Source organism: Mixophyes fleayi, chromosome 3 (genome assembly GCF_038048845.1).
Source record: "Mixophyes fleayi isolate aMixFle1 chromosome 3, aMixFle1.hap1, whole genome shotgun sequence".
Lineage (NCBI taxonomy): Eukaryota > Metazoa > Chordata > Amphibia > Anura > Limnodynastidae > Mixophyes > Mixophyes fleayi.
Window position 1 is genome coordinate 68,116,582 of NC_134404.1, and position 22,104 is coordinate 68,138,685.

A 22,104-nucleotide genomic window follows, 5' to 3' on the forward strand; every position below is an offset into this window, starting at 1 on the left:
AGATACAATGGGCCTGAGTCATTAAGGAGAGCAAGGCAAAAAGAAGAGCAAATTTGATCCTGGACAAACCATGTTACAAAGCAAGAGGTGAAAATTAGTTTATTATTTTGTTTTTAAAGAAAATACTGTCTGCTTTTTCATGTAGCACACAAATACTTGTTTTATTGTTACACTGAAATTTAAAGTTAATCTAGGACATGTCCTACCCCAACTTTAAATCTGTCCCACATTTTCAATTTACCTTCCCCTCCAATGCAGTATGGTTTAGCCAAGGTGCAAAGTTACTAATTTTTTGCTTACTCTTTAATGACTGAAGCCCAATAAAGAGCTCCAGAATATGTAGTCGCAGGTAAATCATCATCATCATTTATTTATATAGTGCCAACATATTCCATAGCGATTTACAATTGGGGACAATGTAAATGTAGCAACAGAATAATGCACCACTAGGATTTACAGCAAAAGGAATGTAGAAATAAGATATGCAACACAAGGACATGCAGAATGTAGTAATAGGATAAGGGAGCAGCAGAAATTTGCAGAAGAAGGATAGTGCAGCTGCAGGATAGTGCATAGGGGAGCCAAGAATCACTGAAGTCACTGACAGAATTAAACCTTTTAACACCATAATGGCATACAGATTGAATTTATATAGCGCTCAGTATGAACAGGGGGTAGGAAGAGGCCCGCGTCATCATGTGGCAGAATCTTTTATTATTATTATTATTATCTTGAACTTATAAGGCGCCACAAAGGGTCCGCAGCGCCGTACATTACATATACAAAAAACAGAGACCCAAGACACAACATGATACAGAAAGAACAAAAATATATACAAACACAGGTAGTAACAAGGTAAAGTGAATCAGATAATTTCTGGGACAATGAGTGAAAATGATGGTAGAAATCAGTGATAAGTAGGCCAAAGCTTAAGAAAACAGGGCTAGTGAAGCAGGCCAAGAGGTACAGAGGGTGATGGAATAGTAGAAGGAGCACACAAGGAAAGAGGGCCCTGCTCCTGAGAGCTTACATCCTAAAGGGAAGGGGAAGACACAAATAGGGTGGTACTAACTGGGGGCGAGAGCCGGGACAAGGGAGTTAGGAGGAGGACTGATAGACTTGAATAAAGAAATGAGTCTTAGGGGCACGCTTGAAGCCTTTGAGAGTAGATGCTAACCTGATGGAATGTGGAAGATCGTTCCACAGCTTAGGAGCAGCCTGAGCAAAGCCCTGGAGACGGGAGTGAGAAGAGGTGAGAAAACATCATCATGCACGTCCAACATAGCACCCCAGAGCGGAAACCACCACAAGGCGCAAAGTAAATGAATGTCAGGTAAGTCCAGGGCGTGACATGAAGGGTCCATCAAAACACATAGGATAGCCTCCCATATTGCATTTCTTGACTGTTCCACTTTCTCCCCCAGCTCTGAGGGGAAGTGCTTCACAGACATGGCAACAACTTACTAATAGTTCTGGGTCTGGACAGGTGCCGTGTGTGAACCAGCATCTAAGCATGTGACTACTAACATAGAGGTCTCTGTCCCAGATAAGCCTGTGCTTTCATTAATTATTTAAGACAGTTTAATTTGGATATAATAAGCTTGTATTCAACTATCTACGTTATGAGTTGTTGTTGTAATATTATTGATAAGAAGTATATGTTGGTGACAAACTAGTACTCTGATACATGGAATACTGACTATGATTTCATAACATTAAGAATTCCATAATTCTATAAACATATGCAATTTAGCAATCACTTCCTGGAACCTCAAAGTACAACTCTATGTTCACTCGCCCCCCTCTGTCTTAGCTGTACTTATACACTGATGCCTTACTTGTTGGGGGACTCTTGACAGAAGCAGCAGCTTTAGTGCAATTATTAAACATGTTCATTGCTACATATATTATAATTCTGGTATTATTACTATCTATTGTATTTTACTAAGTAAGTCCACTTAAAGATCTTTTATTACAAATGTATATATGTGTGTGAGGGGAGGTTTTATATTTTAAATTCAATAGCAAGGGAAAAGGTATTTGGATGGGAGAGGGCAATACAACACAAAACGAAACAAACACTCACCACAAGACCACCTACAACCATCCCAACAAGAATGCAAGAAATATGGAAAGCATAATATAGACTCTCAAAAAATATATTTGCACTTGAATTGTAAATGCTGACGCCGTATGCTCACGACTCATGCATCGCCATCATTTCTTATCCCTGTGGAAGATCCGATAACATTCTGCTGTTAATAAAAGCAGATGTTCGCTCTTCTGAGAAGAGAGTGTGACCTTGTCTTGTGTTAAACCCATGGGCATAGTGTCCCTTGATGTGGACTAAAAGTTGTGTCACTATCATTCCAAGCCTAATTTATCACAGCTGCCAGACTCATAGAGGTGGGAAGTCAAGTATGTGTGAAAGTTTAATCAGCTTATGAATCAGGCTGCACAAACACCAAACGTATGCTTTAAATTCTGACTCTGTTCTCTAATGTCAATCAGCTGTAAGTTTACACTTAAATTTAGGCCATGCCACATTAGTAGGCCGCTCATGTTTCTGAAACATAAAATTGGGACAAAGTGCATTTGGAGTCTAGGAAAAATCTGGAGTCTAGGAAAAAATCTTTACAAGTTATAGATTTCCAGTGGCAAAAATCACTATTCCGTGAAAAGTGTGATATAAATACACTATTTTGTCTCCTGCACTGCCACACTCACCTGCCTAAATAAATAGAGATAAACCTCACACCCACAGCATTTTTCTCCAACTCCCGCCCTTTTTTCTCTCCTCCCCTTTGCCTCCAAACTAATTTAGTGATTAGTTTACAAACGCCTGTCTCACTTTTACTCCTCTCACTACATTCTCAACTCTGCAATTAGGCTTCCGTCCCAAACTTGTGTAAAAAACTTTCAGCTGTCTCAACATGGATGTCCCAATGTTACCCAAAGCTCAACATACCCAAAACAGAGCTTATTATATTCCCTCCTGTCAGAAACACCTCCTCTCCTCAAATCTGCCTCACTCCAGAATTTCCTCAGTTTCCCAAGGCCACTGCCTTAGTGTCACACTTAACTCAGCCGTTTGCTTTATTGCTCACATCTAGACTCTCTTCCAGTCCTGTCAACTCCACCTTAAAACATTGCCAGAATATGCCTTTTCTTACTGAACATGCTACCATTCATTTTCTCATCATCTCACGTCTTGACTACTGCTACCTCCTGTTATCTGGCATTTCCGACACCCATTATATCCACGCTTAGATATATCCTAAGACTGATCTTCCTCTCTCACCGCTCCACATCTGCTGCACCACTTTGCAAATCCCTACACTGACTCCCTGTGTCCTCCAGAATCCAATTCATACTAATCACCCTTACCTACAAAGCCCTCAACAACACCAACACATCATACATCTCAAATATCATATCAAAATACTCTCTCTCCCACCCACTTAGATCTACCTTGGACCTGCACCTTGTCTCATCTCTGGTAACTATCTCTCATTCGCGCCTACAAGACTTCTCCTGTGCTGCTCCACACTTATGGAATTCCCTAAAACATCCAATTAGTTTTTCCCACAGCCTTCAAATCTTTAGACGTTCTCTAAAAACCCATCTCTTTTTTAAAGCTAACCTTATCCCTGACAATACTACTCGCCCTAATACACCCTCACAGCTGTCCTAATCTCCACTCTAAGCAACACTCTTATTTCAGCTGTGCCCTCCACTACTTAGAATGTAAGCTCTCTAATGAGCAGGGTCCTCCTTAGCCTTTGTTTTCTTGTCTGCATTTATTTTGTCTGCCTTGTATGTCCTTGTTTTCCCTATTGTACGGCACTGTTGAGCATTTGGCGCCTTACAAATCTACGATAATAATATAAGGCAAAGCCACAGTAGAGGCTTGGACTACATATTGGATGTCTTATTTGACATGCTATGTACTACGATTGGGATGCTCTCATTAGGGGGTTAATAGAGAGTGCCAGCCTTGGGAAAGAATCATGGTGGGATCAGAAGACTAAGGTAGATTCCAGCAGAGACCTTAAGTGTAGAAAGAGGAATTCCATATATTCATTTGAGAAAGATAAATGCTGAGAAAATAGGGAATGTTGCTAACAGACAGAGGTCTGAACTTGATAAGTCCAACTACACATATTTAATTGAGATCAATTAAGTTAATGGGGAAAATAGCAGTAATCGAGTTGAACCTAAAGCGTAGTACACACTATAGAAAATTTCTAAATCATTAATGAGAAGAACACCCAAAGGTTTATACTTAAACTGACAGACATATGATATATGCATTAATGCAATAGACACCTGGGGGTAAATGTATCAAGCGGAGAGTTTTTTGGCGGGTTTGAAAAACCAATCAGATTTTAGCTGTCATTTATTTAGTACATTCTACAAAATGATAGCTAGAATCTGATTGGTTGCTATAGGCAATATCTCCACTTTTCAAACCCGCCGGAAAACTCTCAGTTTGATACATTTACCCCCTGATATTGCTTTACCGCTACAAGCACCTATTTACCAAATGAGTGACATGCGGACACTTCACCATATGGGACTGCTACAGGCATCAGAAATTAACATACATACACTTCCAAAGGAGTCCCAGCTCAAGGAAGTATCGGCAGTTGCTCGTGGATTGATCAGAAACGTATACACACATCGTTAGGTGTTTGTGCGGAAAATAATAAACAGTAGGACCAACCAAATGAGCTGAAAATTTAACTTTGGAACGACTTTCGAACAACGTGACATTATACACACTAAGCCGACATCCAATTAAACGGTCTTATGTTTGCTGACTTTCCAGATTATTGGACGAAAATGCTCCAGTGTGTACCTAGCCTTACTCTTATACTTCTCTAATTGCACAGGACATTACAACTAGGTAATTCTTTTAATTCCCGCATTTGTTGTTATTTTCCTTCTAAATCCCTGTAGAAGTTGAATAATTGGATGAAGGAGATAAATTAATAATTCCTGTACACTACAATCAGTGGCGCTTCAAATCGTACGCAGTGTAACGTTTATCATAACATTTAAGTATGTTTAATGTATTTTACAATCTTTTTCATATAAAATATAATGTGGGGAAAAGCTAATAATGTTTCTGACATCTGAATTACATTGAGTTTGGGATTAATCTGCTCACAATTTCATGAGACAGTTTCCTGTGTTACTTGTGTAGCGTTCATACCTTACGGACGCTAGTTATAAATAATATCACTATTTCATACACCAAATAACCAGTGCACAGGGGTCATGAAAAGCAGTTTATACAAGTCTAGAGGCAGGAACCTGAGAAAACGACACCAGGCAGTTTGAAGAACAATGACCAGAGGAATTCACCAACGCTACATCGAGTACCTGAGAACCTTTGACCTATGAATGAAGACCTTACAACTGTAACTGTATATTTCTGTGATTACACTACTTTTACAACTGTACAGTGTAGAAATTGTTGAGCTCTGTCTGTGGTCCCAGAGCGTTCTGATTGAAGCTTGAGTTGGTGCCAACTGCCGTTGCATAATGTATTCGGGTATACTTTCCTGTATCTTCTTATACCTTCTAATGCATCATCATGGTTGGCTGTAATCTTTTGCTATTAAATCTCTTTGTGCTTTGGAAACACATTACCACATTTGGCAAACATCCCAATGTTTGCCAAATTATTTTTCTTACTTTTCTTTCATGCTATTTTTTTTTAGGACTATATCATCCTTCACCCTTCGTGCAACACACACCTCTATTCATATTGCCCCTTCATTACTTCACTCACCTCTAATTAACACTTATAACCTGTTGTCCTATTTAAATTCAATAGTTATAACAGCCTCATCCTGTCATCAGAAACTAAAAGGACACACATCTTACAATCATCTTTCCTTTCTTTCTTCCTCCCTGTTTCTATTAGCTGTTGATATATCACCTAATCCAGGTCTCCCACACTTTTCCCACAGATATATCTGAACGCTTTCAAAATCCAGCAAACCTCAAACACATCACTTGTCTCCCCTCTCTTCCAAAGTCCTGCAAATGTGCCCTTTGGAATGTACACTCTGTTTGTAACAAACTTACCTCCATACACAACCTCTTCCTCTGAAACAACCTCAACCTTCTGCCATTAACAGAAACATGGCTCATGCAATCAGAATGTCCCATCACTCACGTTCACATTTTTTGAAGTACATACTGTTAGGATTTTTAACCGATTCTCTATGCGTATTGCAATGATATGTCACCCCCTGGACCACACCAACAATTTCTTGAACAGTTCTCTGCATTCCTCCTTCATTTCTTATCTTCCAACATACCCACCATCATCATGGGTGATTTCAACATCCCTTTTGCTAATCCACATTTCAATGCTGTTTCAAAACTGCTCTCTAACTTCCTCACTTGTCCTCTCCCAGTGAATTGAATCCGCTACTCATCCGGATGGCCACTGTCTTGAACTTGCTTTCTCTAGACTATGCTCAGTTTCTAATTTCCTTAACACTCCTTTCCCCCCCTTATTTAACCCTATTGATTTTCAACAGTTGTCCACTTCTCTCCAACACCTTCTCTCCCCAATATCTACATTTTCTTCCCCGATATGGCAGTTCCTCAATTTCACCATACCCTAACAACTACCCTTGATCAAGTTGCTGTAGCTACTCTTCATATTCGGTGTAGACTTCGTTGTCAACTGTGACACACTAAAATAACACGAAATCTACAAAAACTTTCTCATAAAGCTGAACGACACTGGCGTAAATATTGTACCTCTTATGATTTCAGCACATATACTGCTATCTACCACTCCTATTGAAATGCTCTGGGCACTGCTAAACAAGCATACTTCCAATCTTTCATGTATTCTCCGGCTTCTAACCCTAAATGCCTTTTTAACACATTTAAATCTCTTCTCCATCCTCCAACCCCAAACCCTCCAACTACCCTCAGTGCCCAGGATCTTGCTTCCTGTTTCAAGGACAAGATTGATAAGATCCAACTTGAAATGGTATCATCTCCTTCAACTAGCAATCAGCTTAAATCCTTCCCAGCATCCTCTGACACCCTTTCTTCATTTGATCCCACAAATGAAGAGGAAGTTTCTACTCTCTTCTTATCTTCCTACTCTACCTCGTCCTCTCGATCCCATACCCTCACAAATTGGTAGGTCCCTGTCTCATGTGCTTATTTCACCTCTAACTAAAATCTGTAATTTATCTCTTTCTACTGGAATCTTTCCATTACCATTCAAGCACGGTGATTACTCCTATTCTGAAAAAACAAAATTCCGACCCAAACTCTCTCTCAAATTACCACCCCATCTCTCAGCTCCCATGCCCCTCCAAACTTCTCAAGAGAATTACCTACACTCGCCTCACACGTTTCCTTTCTGCAAGCAACCTTTTGGATCCTCTTCAGTAAGACTTTCACTTTCAACACTCCACAGAGACTGCACTGACCAAAGTTGTCAATGATTTGGTCACAGCTGAAATGAAAGGTCATTACTCTCTTCTAATTCTCCTTGATCTCTCTGATGCATTTGACACTGTTGACCACTCTTCACTCATACAAACGCTGCAATCCCTAGGTCTTCAAGACACTGTTCTCTCCTGGTTCTCATCCTACCTATCTAATCACTCTTTCAGTGTTATTTTCTCTGGAACAACCTCCACTCCGCTTCCTCTATCAGTTGGAGTACCACAAGGTTCAGTCATAGGTCCTCTGCTATTCTATATCTACACCACTTCTCTTGGAAAACTAATAACCTCCTTTGGATTTCAGTATCATCTCTATGTGGATGATACACAAATTTATCTATCCTCTCCTGATCTTTCACCATCTGTGTTGTTTCGCGTTACTGACTGTCTTTCTGCCATTTCATCTTGGATGTCCTCTCGCCAACTCAAACTCAATCTTTCAAAAACAGAATTAATAATATTCCCACCCAACAATAGAAGATTCTGATTGACATTTCTATTTCTGTTGACAACGTGACCATAAATCCCATGCTCAAAGAAAAAGAAAACATATCTGCACTAGGTCTACCAAAAACCATAAATCCTAAAATGAGTTCATAAATATGTAGCTCATTTCCCAGGGTACATAAATATAGAGGAATCCTGGAGTGGTGCACCCTTACGCCTAGAAGAATATAGTCAAACAAGGAGAAGAAAAGAAAGGTGTCTAAAAGGGGAACTCGAGGATCTATGGATGGGTACGAATATTCCTGAATTTAAAACATATCTATTTTATTAGGTTTCTTACAAACTGATGTATTATCCTAATAACAAAAAAAAGCTAGCGAAATATTAAAACAAAACATACAAGGTGAATCAAAATTGCAGGTCAACCACAAAAAAACTCTGTGGTTGTGTTTTTATTATGATAATTCTGGCAATGAGACTTAGTTAGATCATCACATATATGTAAGGGCAGTGATCTGATAGGAAAGAACATATATCACCATCTCTAAATAAAGAGAATGGGATAAAATATAGGACTAATTCTTTGTATACTGGAGAAAATGTTTAATAACTGACCATCATAGTTTTATAGCACAAACATAGGTGTCCAAATTATCTTTAATTATATAATTAGTCTATGGTGATCCTATGATGCTGTTGTGAAATTCAAAACAGCTAGAACATTGTTTCCTATCTGATGCCCATACAATAATGGGTTGTAAACCTTCAAAGAAACATTTTGAAGATGCTATATGATAATTATTTATAGATCTAATCAGACTAAATCAATGGCAAGTATCCAAATGTATAGTGTTATCCAGCCTGATCCACATATAATAGTGGGTTAGCAGAGCTGAGTTCAATACTAGCTGATAGATCTATCACCTGAAGCGCTATTCCACTCGAATCTCAATATCTTCAACTGAAATAAAAATTGCTTATTTTTTCAAAAGTATATTTCCCCAATTCGTATATATAATTTAGGAGAGAATGGTAGTGTGAGAAGCTCCCTTCATCTAATTGTGTTTAACAGTGATGGATATCTTAGCAGTCCAATGAGGAACAGGTAAGTCAATTCAGTCCCACCTATTGCCACTCATGATTGGTTACAGAACTGGAGGAGGGATATTCAAGAAAAAAATATAAACAAAGAACATAGATGGAATAAGTGTTTATGTTCAGAAAAAAAAGGGGACTAATATCATCAGATCGGGTAAGTGTAATTGATAGATTAGTACAGGGTTTCCCAAACCCAGTCCTCAGGGCTCCCCAACAGTGCAGGTTTTCTGGATCACATCTGACATAATTAGGACCACCTGTGCATCTGTTACAATGTGTCAGTCAGTAATGAATACACCTGTGCTCCAGCAAGGAGATATGGAAAACCTGCACTGTTGGGGAGCCCTGAGGACTGGGTTTGGGAAACCCTGGATTAGTATCTAGTCATCTATCCTCTAATAAAGAGGAGAAATTGCAATCAGAAAGAGCGGACCAATGATATTATGAAATACGACCATACGTTCATATATTACTCTTAATTAATGTTGAATCACTATGTAAAAATCAACATATACTGTCTGTCAAAAAAGATACCATTAATTAAATGATCAATAATTCATGTATGTGTTATCCCAAAATAACTTCTCAGGGGAATTAAGTTTCTTAAGCTTAATAAAAATATTAACATAATTATGCTGTATATAGGAAAGTGCTGATATATTGTCTTTCAAATCGTGAAAGGTGCATCAAAAATACAGAAATTGACAAATTATGAATGTGATAATGATTAATGAGCAAGGTTTGAGTTACAATAATAATCTGAGACAATGAATAAATATAATACTATCACTAACCATTCATTTTTGGTGCAATAAAGTTAATAGTAAATACAAGGGAAATAAATAATAAAGTGAAAGGTGTACAGGATAAGGTGAATAAAAATGTGTAGCAAAATATAACAGGTATGAAACCATATAAAAATGTGTAACAAAATATAAGAGGTATGAAACCATATAAATAAGTGAATTAGCTTAGTGGCATGGACATAGTGAATACATTATAAGATATATTATATAGGATTTATTATAGGAGATATATATATATATATATATAGACAGTATGATAACAGGCAAAATTACAGGCAGATAATACAGAATTGAAGAAATGTACACATGTCACACCAGTAAATAAATGAGACTTTATTGAGAATATGTATTTTCACATATGTTTACAATTCATGTTGCATACACTTGCAGATAGGAACACATAGATAACATATAGAGAATGTAAAAATGTTTATTAGTGATTCGTATAAAAAGATCACTATTTCCATGTGCTTTAAGGTTTAGACAAGTCAGCGCCGCGGCCGTCCGCCATCTTGACCAAGGGATTGCGCATGTGCAAGACCCACGGACGGTTAAAACCTTGTTCCTAGTTTCATTGGGTAATTAATCACCTCTCACTATTTAAGGCACCTGTTGCCCTATTACCTTTGCCTGTTCTTGGTCCTCATTCCATTGAGACACCGAGGAGTTTCCTGTTCCTGCTTGTGCTAACTGTTTGCTGTGGACGCTACCTGCACCTGGACAAGTTCTTCTCTCCACATCAGTGGTAATACCTGCCGGCCGCAGACCGCTCCATGCTACATTGTATCTTACCTGCACCTGGAAAAGTCTTCTCTCCACATCAGTGGTAATACCTGCCAGCCGCAGGTCGCTCCATGCTACATTGTATCTTACCTGCACCTGGAAAAGTCTTCTCTCCACATCAGTGGTAATACCTGCCAGCCGCAGACCGCTTCAGGCTACCTTGTATTCTACCTATCTCTGGACAAGTCTTCTCTCCACATCAGTGGTAATACCTGCCAGCTGCAGACCGCTCCATGCTACATTGTATCTTACCTGCACCTGGACAAGTCTTCTCTCCACATCAGTGGTAATACCTGCCAGCCGCAGACCGCTCCATGCTACATTGTATCTTACCTGCACCTGGAAAAGTCTTCTCTCCACATCAGTGGTAATACCTGCCAGCCGCAGACCGCTTCAGGCTACCTTGTATTCTACCTATCTCTGGACAAGTCTTCTCTCCACATCAGTGGTAATACCTGCCAGCTGCAGACCGCTCCATGCTACATTGTATCTTACCTGCACCTGGACAAGTCTTCTCTCCACATCAGTGGTAATACCTGCCAGCCGCAGACCGCTCCATGCTACATTGTATCGTACCTGCACCTGGACAAGTCTTCTCTCCACATCAGTGGTAATACCTGCCAGCCGCAGACCGCTTCAGGCTACCTTGTACTCTACCTATCTCTGGACAAGTCTTTACTTCATGCCAACGGTAACACCTGTCAGGAGCAGCTTACTCTACTACTTTGCATGTTACCTATTTTTGGGAATAAAGTCTATAGTTTCTCGGGAGTATAGCTGCAAGTCGCTGACTCTCCTATTACATTGTTGATTGACTGTTTGCATAGACTTTCTCCAGTTGTCAAGTATTTGCCTGCTGTATGCTACCTGCGTGCTAAGCACTTTGGAACTCTCTTCTCCTTTTATCACTACTCATCATTCTGCAGTGCTACCATTGTCTCCACTGCTCAGAGACTATGCATATATATCATTGACATTCCTTCTTCCATCCAGTTTGTATAGTTCCGTTTATTCACCACACTCCCCAGAGGGCCGCAACCTGCACAGTGGCAGCCGCTAAAACCATACTTCCTTGCGGGAGTTCCTGGATAAGACCAGCCACTGTGTTAGACTCCGCGCCTCTAGTGAGTAAAGCTACACCTGGTGAATTCTGGGTAAAACTCCTAGTGCCCATGACACTAAGGTCAATTTAAGCAATGCAAAATAATAGGGGGCTTAAACTAGGTCCTACTCTGAATACCCTGTACATTAAGGCTTAAAGGGTGTCTAATAAATTCTTACCTCTCTCATCCAATGGCCAACCTGGAAATTGGCACTTTTGGCCAGTACTTGTGCTGAGTGACAGGATCCCACCAGTGCAGCAGTGTGTCACCAACTTTAATGTAAGAAACAAACAAAACAAAGCAAAGCTATCATTCATATATAAAAATGAGGTTTTCTCAGATCTTTAATCTGGATAATGTTCATGCAGCTGACTCATCACTTCAAAGCGCAACAACTATCTCTCCATGTGTTATAACAATTTAAACTAATCCTCTAGAGATACTTGCAGGCCTACATCTACATGCATCTTAAATAATTAATGGTCTATTTATAACTTTTAATCACCTTCCTTTTCTCCCACTGCTTAGCATCTCAACAGGGTTATCCCCCCTCCCCAGTCTCCCCTAGTGGGAAGCAGCTACTCTCTGTCCCCCTTACTTAGCATTAGCATCACCTGGAGCCAATGTCTATGCAAAGTAGAGATGGGCGGGTCCGGTTCTCTTAGAACCGAACCCACCCGAACTTTGGGTATCCGAGTACCGAGCTGAGCAGCTCGGTACTCTCCCGCCCGTTCCGAATCCAAATCGAGGCCGAACGTCATTGTGACGTCGTCGGATCTCGGGGCTCGGTTCTCGCGATACTTCAACTTTATAAATACACGCCTCCACAGCAATCCATCGCCATTTGACAGAGGGAGAGAGCAGGGTGTAGTCATAGGCTAATTAGAGCAGGGACAGAGAATACAATATTGTTCTTGCAATTGCTCTAACCAAAATCGCTAGTGCAGAGAGGAGGATAGAGGTTTATTATTTTTTCTTCATATTTAGCACTCCCCAGCGCTTTTGGGGTGTCCTCCCTAATTGTGCATTAATATTTCTGGCTGTCAAAAGTCATATCTGTCAGCAGTATCTACTAAATAATTTTTAGCACTCCTCAGTGCTTTTGGGGTGTCCTCCCTAATTGTGCATTAATATTTCTGGCTGTCAAAAGTCATAACTGTCAGCAGTATCTACTAAATAATTTTTAGCACTCCTCAGTGCTTTTGGGGTGTCCTCCCTAATTGTGCATTAATATTTCTGGCTGTCAAAAGCCATATCTGTCAGCAGTATCTACTAAATAATTTTTAGAACTCCTCAGTGCTTTTGGGGTGTCCTCCCTAATTGTGCATTAATATTTCTGGCTGTCAAAAGTCATATCTGTCAGCAGTATCTACTAAATAATTTTTAGCACTCCTCAGTGCTTTTGGGGTGTCCTCCCTAATTGTGCATTAAAATTTCTGGCTGTCAAAAGTCATATCTGTCAGCAGTATCTACCAAATAATTTTTAGCACTCCCCAGTGGTTTGCGCTCAGAATGGATTCAAAGCAGTCCACATATGATCTGAATGAGCAACCAGGTTCTGTCACCAGTCCTGATGTTAGTGTTCCCAGTATGTCATCTGGCAAAGGCGATGTCAAACAACAGAGTGTTTTCAAATTAGTGCAAAAAACAAAAACCAAAAAAAATTTACTGTATTGAAGCGAAAAAGAAGTGTAACTGAGCAAAAGTTAAGTGACGATAAAAAAAAAATTGCAAGCATGCCATTCTACACACGCAGTGGCAAAGAGAGAATGAGGCCTTCACCTTTGGCTATTAGTGGCAGATCCCAAAAAGTTACCCAGCCTACAATTGGTGCACAACTACTGTTACGCGTCAAAGCCGAGCTGCAAGATAACAGTGAGGCATTACAGGAGAATATTTGCTCTGATTCACAAATGACAACAATCCCTGCGGAGAGTCCATCCAACAGTGGGATGTCTAATCGTGAGCATTCTGCTGATGTGTGCCTTAATAGCCCGAGTGTAGCCGGTGATACCCAAATTGAGGATGCCACTTTGGAATTAGAAGAGGATGAGGGGGAGATTTGTGTAGGCGACGAGGGCGCTAATGAGGATGTTGATGAGGATGAGGTTGTTTGTGTAAGTCCTGCACCAGTGGCAGCAGTTCTGGCACGTGACAAGAAAAAGGCCATTGTCATGCCTGGGCATAAAACAAAAAAATCCACTTTTTATGTGTGGAATTATTTCTTCCCAAATCCAGACAACAATTGTATAGCCATTTGTAGTGTATGTCAAGCCACAGTCAGTCGAGGGAGGGACCTTAACCATCTTGGAACCTCGTCTATGTTACGCCATTTAACGAGAGTTCATGGCAAAGTGTTGGGAAAAGCTGAAAGTTCTTCCCAAAAGAATACAAGCACTCCCTCATCAGCTAAGACCCTCCGCTCACCGACATACCGACGGCTACAAAATACACCCACCACACCATCCTCATCAATATCCTCAGTAGCGCTCGGAGTTAGCCCGGCATCCCACTTAAGGCTGGTTGACTCCGGCACTATTATTGATTCCTCTGAAGAAAGCGTTAGTCCTGCTGCTGCTGTTGCTGCTGCTGGGGGTGAATCGTCCTCCCAGAGGCAGGTTAATAAAATGAGCAGTCCTACATTTCAGCAATTAACTGTGAAACAATCATTTGCGAGGGGAAGCAAATATGACAGCAGTCACCCAGTCGCCAAGCGAATCACAGACGCCATGGCTGCAATGTTAGTGTTAGATCTGCATCCAATCTCCACAATAAACGCAGCTGGTTTTTCACAGTTAATTGAGGTTTTGTGTCCGCGTTACAGAATTCTATCGCGACACCATTTCTCCCGTAAAGCTATTCCACAACTATACCAAAAAGTGTGTAAAAATGTAGAGATTGCGCTGAAAAATGCCATTCTGCCCACTGTTCACTTAACCACAGATATGTGGACAAGTGGAAGTGGCCAAACCAAAGACTATATGATTGTGACAGCCCACTGGGTTGGTCATTCACCTTCACCAGCAGGAACAGCAGCAGCATGTACACAACTACGTAACATTTGTCACAGGCAGGCCACTCTTTGTATCACCGGCTTCACTAACAAGGCATACGGCTGACAATTTGTTACGCAAACTGAGAGATGTGATTGATGCATGGCTTATACCACTCGGACTCTCCCCAGGGTATGTCATTTCAGATAACGCCAACAATATAGTGCGAGCATTACAGCTGGGTGATTTCCAACATATTCCCTGTTTTGCTCACACCATCAACTTGGTGGTGCAGAGCTTCCTACGAAATAACCGTGAGGTGCAGGAGATGCTTTCGGTGGCCCGTAAAATTTCAGGCCATTTCAGGCATTCAGCCACAGCATGTAGGAGATTACAGCAGCTCCAAGAGCAGTTTAACTTGCCCTGCCACCAACTTAAGCAAGAGGTGGTAACTCGGTGGAATTCCACCCTGTACATGCTTCAGAGGATGGAGGAACAGCGCAAAGCCATCCAAGCATATTGCACAAGTCATGACATTGGGAAAGGAGGGGGGATGTATTTCACTCTTGCACAGTGGGGAATCCTTTCAGTGCTGTGCAAGGTGCTGAAACCATTTGAAGTTGTGACATGTGAGGTCAGTGCAGACTCTGCTAGTTTGAGCCAAGTCATTCCTTTAATTAGACTATTGGAAAAGCAGCTTGAGAAAATGAAGGAGGAGCTGAAAGCAAGCAATTCAGCAAAGTATGTTGGCCTTGTCGATCAAGTACTTAATTCGCTTCACAATGATCCTCGAGTTATTAAGATCTTGAACTCGGATCAGTACGTTTTGGCCACTGTGCTTGATCCAAGGTTTAAAACCTACATTGAGTCTTTACTTGTAAATGAGCGAGATATGAACTTTTGCAAGGAGCTATTGCTCAGCAAGTTGGCCGCTGAACTGGGCCTCGTCTTGACGACGTGTCCTCCTTCACTTTCTCAAGCTGTTGCTCGTAAAAAATTAAATTTCCAAAAAAGAAGCAGGGAAGTCACAGGGGGCAGACCAGAACAATTTAACATCTGGGCTGGTTTGAAGGATTTTTCAAAAAAATGTGTCACTTTGCCCATAACTCCATCCAATATGAGTATAAACATGCAAAGGATGGTGGAGGATTACTTTCAAGAGGTAGTTGATATGGAAATGTCAGACAGTCCCTTTCCTTACTGGGAAGAAAAGCAGGTCATTTGGAAACCCATGTACAAACTTGCTTTGCAATACCTAAGATGCCCACCCTCCAGTGTGTACTCTGAACGAGTGTTCAGCACAGCAGGGAACTTAGTCAGTTATCGCCGTAGAAGGTTACTTCCCAAAAATGTGGAGAAAATGATGTTTATAAAAATGAACTACATCTTCCACGAGGAAGGCCTTCACCATCCAAGACATCCAAGCACTGACTGTTCTCTAATGGCGGATTCAAGCGGCGATGAATTGATAGTCTGTGATGATGACGTACACACTGATGAGGGTGAGGATTAAGCTGAAGATGATGCCGATAACATCTTTTTAAAACTTTCTATGTAAGTGTAGGGTGCAATCTACCCCCAAAGAGGAAAGGGACTTGTGGCATTTCCATATCACATACCATCTTGAAAGGCTGCTGTTAGGGCAATTTATCCTTAAGAGTAGGGTGTCATAGACAGAGTGACCCTAAACTGGCTTTGTCCATTTTTCATAATATTGTACAGTCTATAATGGCTGAATTTTTGGGTATTTTATACAAGTGGAGGGGGGCCTAGAGAGACAGAAACCAAACTGGCTTTCTCCATGTCAATTAATATTGTACAGTCTATAATGGCTGAATTTTTTGGTATTTTATACAAGTGGAGGGGGGCCTAGAGAGACAGAAACCAAACTGTCTTTCTCCATGTCAATTAATATTGTACAGTCTATAATGGCTGAATTTTTTAGTATTTTATACAAGTGGAGGGGGGCCTAGAGAGACAGACACCAAACTGGCTTTCTCCATGTCAATTAATATTGTACAGTCTATAATGGCTGAATTTTTTTGTATTTTATACAAGTGGACGGGGGGCCTTGAGAGACAGAAACCAAACTGGCTTTTTCCATTTCTTTACATATTTAACTATAAGTGTAGGGTGTAATATACATTCAAAGACGATGGCTGCATTGCCAATATGCATAGATGGAGAGGAAGACAATCTGTTTTGTGTGTAGAATAGGCCTACCAACGAAGAATTAAACTGTTTTTTTGGATGATTTATTACCTCAACAATTAGATTACTTGTCTCTAAAACAGTTGGAGCACTAAATTGGGTTAATTTAGGCCCAAAAACATGGATTTTCCAAAAAAATAGCAAAACAAAACCAAACAAAACCAAAACCAAAACCAAAACACGCAATGGCGGTTTTGCAAAACCAAAACCAAAACCAAAACACGACGGTAATCCAGATCCAAAACCGAATCCAAAACCAAAACACGGGGGTCAGTGACCATCTCTAATGCAAAGTGGAAGTTGCAAAACAAAAAGGCTTCACCTGACTGGCAGATCCGCTCACAGGTATTCCCTCAGTCTAGATTGGCCATGGCCTAGCAAGGTGCAGAGCCTCCTGGTCTTCTCCAAGAACTGCCGCAAGGCGGGATGGGTTTAACTGCTGGGAGATTGCAGGTCGCGGCCCTTGGTTCGGCCCCTAGACGTGAGAGTCAGAAAGGAGCAGCGGAACCGGTGAACAATATAACAAAAGAGATCCAGGAGTACATCTGGTACACAGTTCAGATGTCAATCTGGCAGCGGGATGATCCGAATGAAATAGTCGGTAAACAGCCGGGTCTGGTACACAGTTCAGATGTCAATCTTGCAGAGGGATGATCCATAGGGAATAGTAAGAAGGCAAGCTGGGTCTGGTACACAGTTCAGATGCCTGACCTTACACAGGGATGATCCGAGAAAGAATCTACAAACAAGCTGGGTCTGGTACACAGAAGGTTAATCAGCAGTCAGGCGGTATAGTAACCTGTTGCTCTGACACAGGTTAGCATCAGAGCGTTCCTTTTATACAGGAGGAGTATTTCAAAATCCCCACCGAGGGATTATGAACCGGAGCCCCGCCGCGCATCCGAAAGTGCCGCGTGGCCAACAGGACGACACACAGGAGCTTGGAGAAGGTAAGTTTTCTTACACTGGCTCAATGCAGCCGTCTAATCTGGTACAGCTTTCTCCGTGCTCTTTCCAAATAGTATGGACAAAGGCTTCAGACTCTACAGAGGGTAGCTATTGCTCAGAGGAAGTCAAGTGGTAATGGCAGAGATCCTAGCTGATAGGCTCCAGTCAGACTCCTAGTCAGTGGGAGGGAGCCAGGTTGTGTAACGTGTAACGTTTTATGCAGAGCAAAAACGTGCTTCTACGTTTGTAGAAGTTTAAGTTCTACTTATTTCATTAAGATGATAATTCAGGATAAGCAGAATAATTAGCTATACCGTATTCACATGTTATTATTATTATTATTATTATTATTATTATTATTAAATTGACAAAATATTATTTCCTTGTCCTAAATAGTGCAGCACCAGTAATGTATGTTAAAATGTATGTTTTGTCCTTTCAAATACTAAAGTTATGTCTACAGGGATTAGCCAACTAGTACCTGGTACAGCTAGGCTCTAACACTGCCTTACAGAAATCATAGCTTCATTGAACAGTTTTGCTATGTAGCAAGAAAACTGTTTTATAATCAATGGAGTTATAACTGCTTGGACATAATTAGTATTCTGATGATCTCCAGTTGTTGCTATAATATGGGTTTTACAGTTATAATTATGGAATTTATCATTTTTAGCAGCATTGTGTATTGGAAAACTTACACGTTTTCTAAAGCGTTGCATCCGATTATTATTTAAGAGAAAAGCCTCATTCAATCAAAAATCCACTCCTTGATCAGTACAGTAAATAATGGGATTTCCATCAGATTATAGCTAGGTTCTTACTATAAGCAGGTCATGAGGTCAGGAATGGGTAGCTGTCAGGAGAACATCATAGAAATCAAATGTGTGTTTTTGTAATATGATTAATAAATGTTAACCCTAAGTTTTCTAATGCTATATGTACCACTCTGAAAATAATTTATTTTCTGGATTTATGCTATAGTAGGCCGTGAATACAAAACTTGATTTTTTTTTATGATATGTAAGATCAAATAGACCTCCCTGCTTTCTTTGTAATTTTCCACGCCAGTGTAGAGGAAAACAAATCTCTCTGCACCATATCTGTAGCTGTGACCTTGTCACACTGACCTTGAACATGGTAAATGTGTATTCTGTGCCCCTGAGGAATATATACTGGCTGTAACCCTGGCCCAGCATGAGAAGTAAGAGCATTATATGTGCAAAGGACTGTGACATATATAAGACTGTACTACAAATATTGCACACTGGGAAACGTATATGTTTTTATACAACTTTCCAATTCATCTGTCCAAATCCATTGTTCCCAAATAAAAAGGTTGATGTGTAGGCAGATACTATAACTGAAAACAAAAAGTTACACGAAAACATTAACTGGAACAACATTTTAATTTAAAATGTTTAGAAGTAATTACAAACTATGATACAGCTTTATTCAGCATTAAAAATAATCTTCCCACTCTCCTTTTAAGCTGGGGGCATAGAATACAGCACAGCCAATTTGATGGATGCTCTTTTATGGTCACAGACAGCTAGCGACTTTCAGAAGGTGAAAATCACTCTAATGACGTTTTTTTTAGACCTGATCCTGGAGCTGAAAAAATGAATATAATTGTCTCTTAGGATCGTGGTTGAGATTTGAGATTATCCATCGAAAGAAATAGATATGAACTCAAGCAATTCTGTCTCATCTGAGTCTTTGCTTGCTGAGACGGATTATAGACATAGCAGGGGTGCCAGAAACTCATTGGTACCCTTGCCACTAGGTTCTGCTGCCATCTTTTGGTGTCTTTACAGCGAGCTGTGCATGCCCGCTTGCCCTGCAATCAAACAAGGATGGACAGCATTAATTGCAGGTAGTCAGTGCAGAGTTTTCCTGAGTGGCGTATGTATGGGCCGGATGAGGACCCGGATGCCACACATGCGCAGGTAGGGCAAGCACATGAAGTTTTAGTGGCAGGGGCCCCTATAATCAACGGGGCCCCTATAAATCTTAATCTTGACTTATTTGTGTGAAATGCACCTCCTCCTACAAATATGTAGTACTTTTACTTTGTAATTTAACATTGGAATGGATGCCTGCCTTTAACCTTTGGGTGTATTTCGCCTTTATAGTCACATTAGCAGCAGACATTTGATATGCTTGAACTTAAACGTTCCCCCTGCTTTCTTTCAAAATCATGACTTGGTTCCAGACAATGAATGTTATCACCAATCATCCCCGACTGCAAAAACAGTTGGTGACTGCTCCCTTAAATTACAGTAATTGTTCTCTTGCCGCTAGTCCCAGCACAGACATTATGGGCATATTCATTATTAAAACGCACGTCTGCTATTGCTGGATTAATTGTTACAATTAGTGTATAATTGGACCTCTTGCAGATATCCACATTGCTCAGATTGCTCATTCTGTTCATACCCTGTGAAGGGGCATGTTTAATTATTGGAATATCTTTTACAGAACAAATGGAGAGATTTATAGAAAATATATAGAATAAATTATTCTGCCCTCATTAAGGGAGCAGAAATATAATGTCTCTGCTGTGATAGATTGGACGGCTGTATTGTAATAAAAACAGCCTTTAATATTTCTGATAATCAATAATTTGCATATCCAGGGACTATCTTGGTTAATGGAATAGAGAGAGCAGCTTCTGGTCTAAGCAGCCTGCAGTGATATAATTTACAGGATGACATGTATAGGGAGAGTTATATTTAAAATACACCAATCATCTGCTCACTGTGGTGGTAGCTATTCATAGGATTGCAGCCAAATCACTTGGCACTATTGGCATCACTGAGTCCACACAAAATGGCAGCCTCCATTGTGGCTACTTTAATTTAGCTCCGATCATCAAGCATTACGGGAATTGTTCCTGTGCAGAGAAACCATAAACAGCAGTGGCGGACATAGACTGCAGAAGGCCACTGTTAGAACAGCGAGTGTTTGTCTTTCCCGGCTCAGTGATAACAAGATTTGTTAGATTTCTGTTTATAAGTCACCTTTGTTCTTGTAATTACTAGAAACTTCAAAGTACGATTTATACTTAGACAATGTATTGTGTCTCTTCAAATATCCAGTAAATGAGAAAAAGTATGTCAAACTCTAAGGGCTAGATTTACTAAGCTGCGGGTTTGAAAAAGTGGGGATGTTGCCTATAGCAACAATCAGATTCTAGCTATCATTTTGTAGAAGGTACTAAATAAATGAAAGCTAGAATCTGATTGGTTGCTATAGGCAACATCTCCACTTTTTCAAACCCGCAGCTTAGTAAATCTAGCCCTAAAACTTTGTTGAGTTTTGGAAATTGTCTTCTTTAAAGCTTCCTTTCCCAGTAGTATTTAGTGGGCACCCGTTAAATATTTGCAGTCAAAATTTCCAGGAGTAGAAGCAAAGCCTTCTCCTTATCCTTACAAAGTATAGACACCTAGGGCATGAGTCATTAAGGAGAGAGAGAGCAGCCTAATAGGAACATTTTAAAGGTAAAAACAGGTGGCCCAGTGACCCAGCCCAAGGTAGCCTACTATGGGATCGGCCTGGGGGCAGATGTCCCCTGCCCCCCCAGCCCAGCCTGCCCCTGCTAGTGCTGCAGAGTCCGGCGGATGTAGACCCCCAGCTGGAGCAGGAGATATGGCAGAAAGACTTGCACGTGCCTGCATGGGAATACCCTTACTGTACATTACCAACATGATTCCCCACCCAATTCACTCCCCTAAATCGCAGGCTGCAGTAACAATGAGAAGGCAGCCATAGGTTTTATAAATCGCGGGTTTCAGTACAAACAAGGGCTGTTTTATAAAGTTTCGGACACAGCCTCGCATGGGTTAAGCCGACCCCCTGAAGTCTGAGTTATTTTTAGTATCAGGATGCAATATGTTTCGCCAAACATGGATTTAAATGCATTTTATACTTAACAAAAATTGCAGTAATCTGTGATATCCTAAATCACATTTATCAGAGATTTCCTCTCACTTTAACAAGGATACAGGTAACGGCTCCCTGTAGGGTTTTCAAGCGTTGGTCACTCACATTGAATAGACGTACTTAGCATTTCCTGCTATCAGCAAAACAGACTCCTTCCCCTCATATGCCCAATTGGAGATTTCCTCTAGCAAAGTTATAAAACCCCAAACAAGACATTTCCTATACCGAAAAACACGCAATATAAAAAATAAGTATATTTCAATTATATAAATAAGTGCCC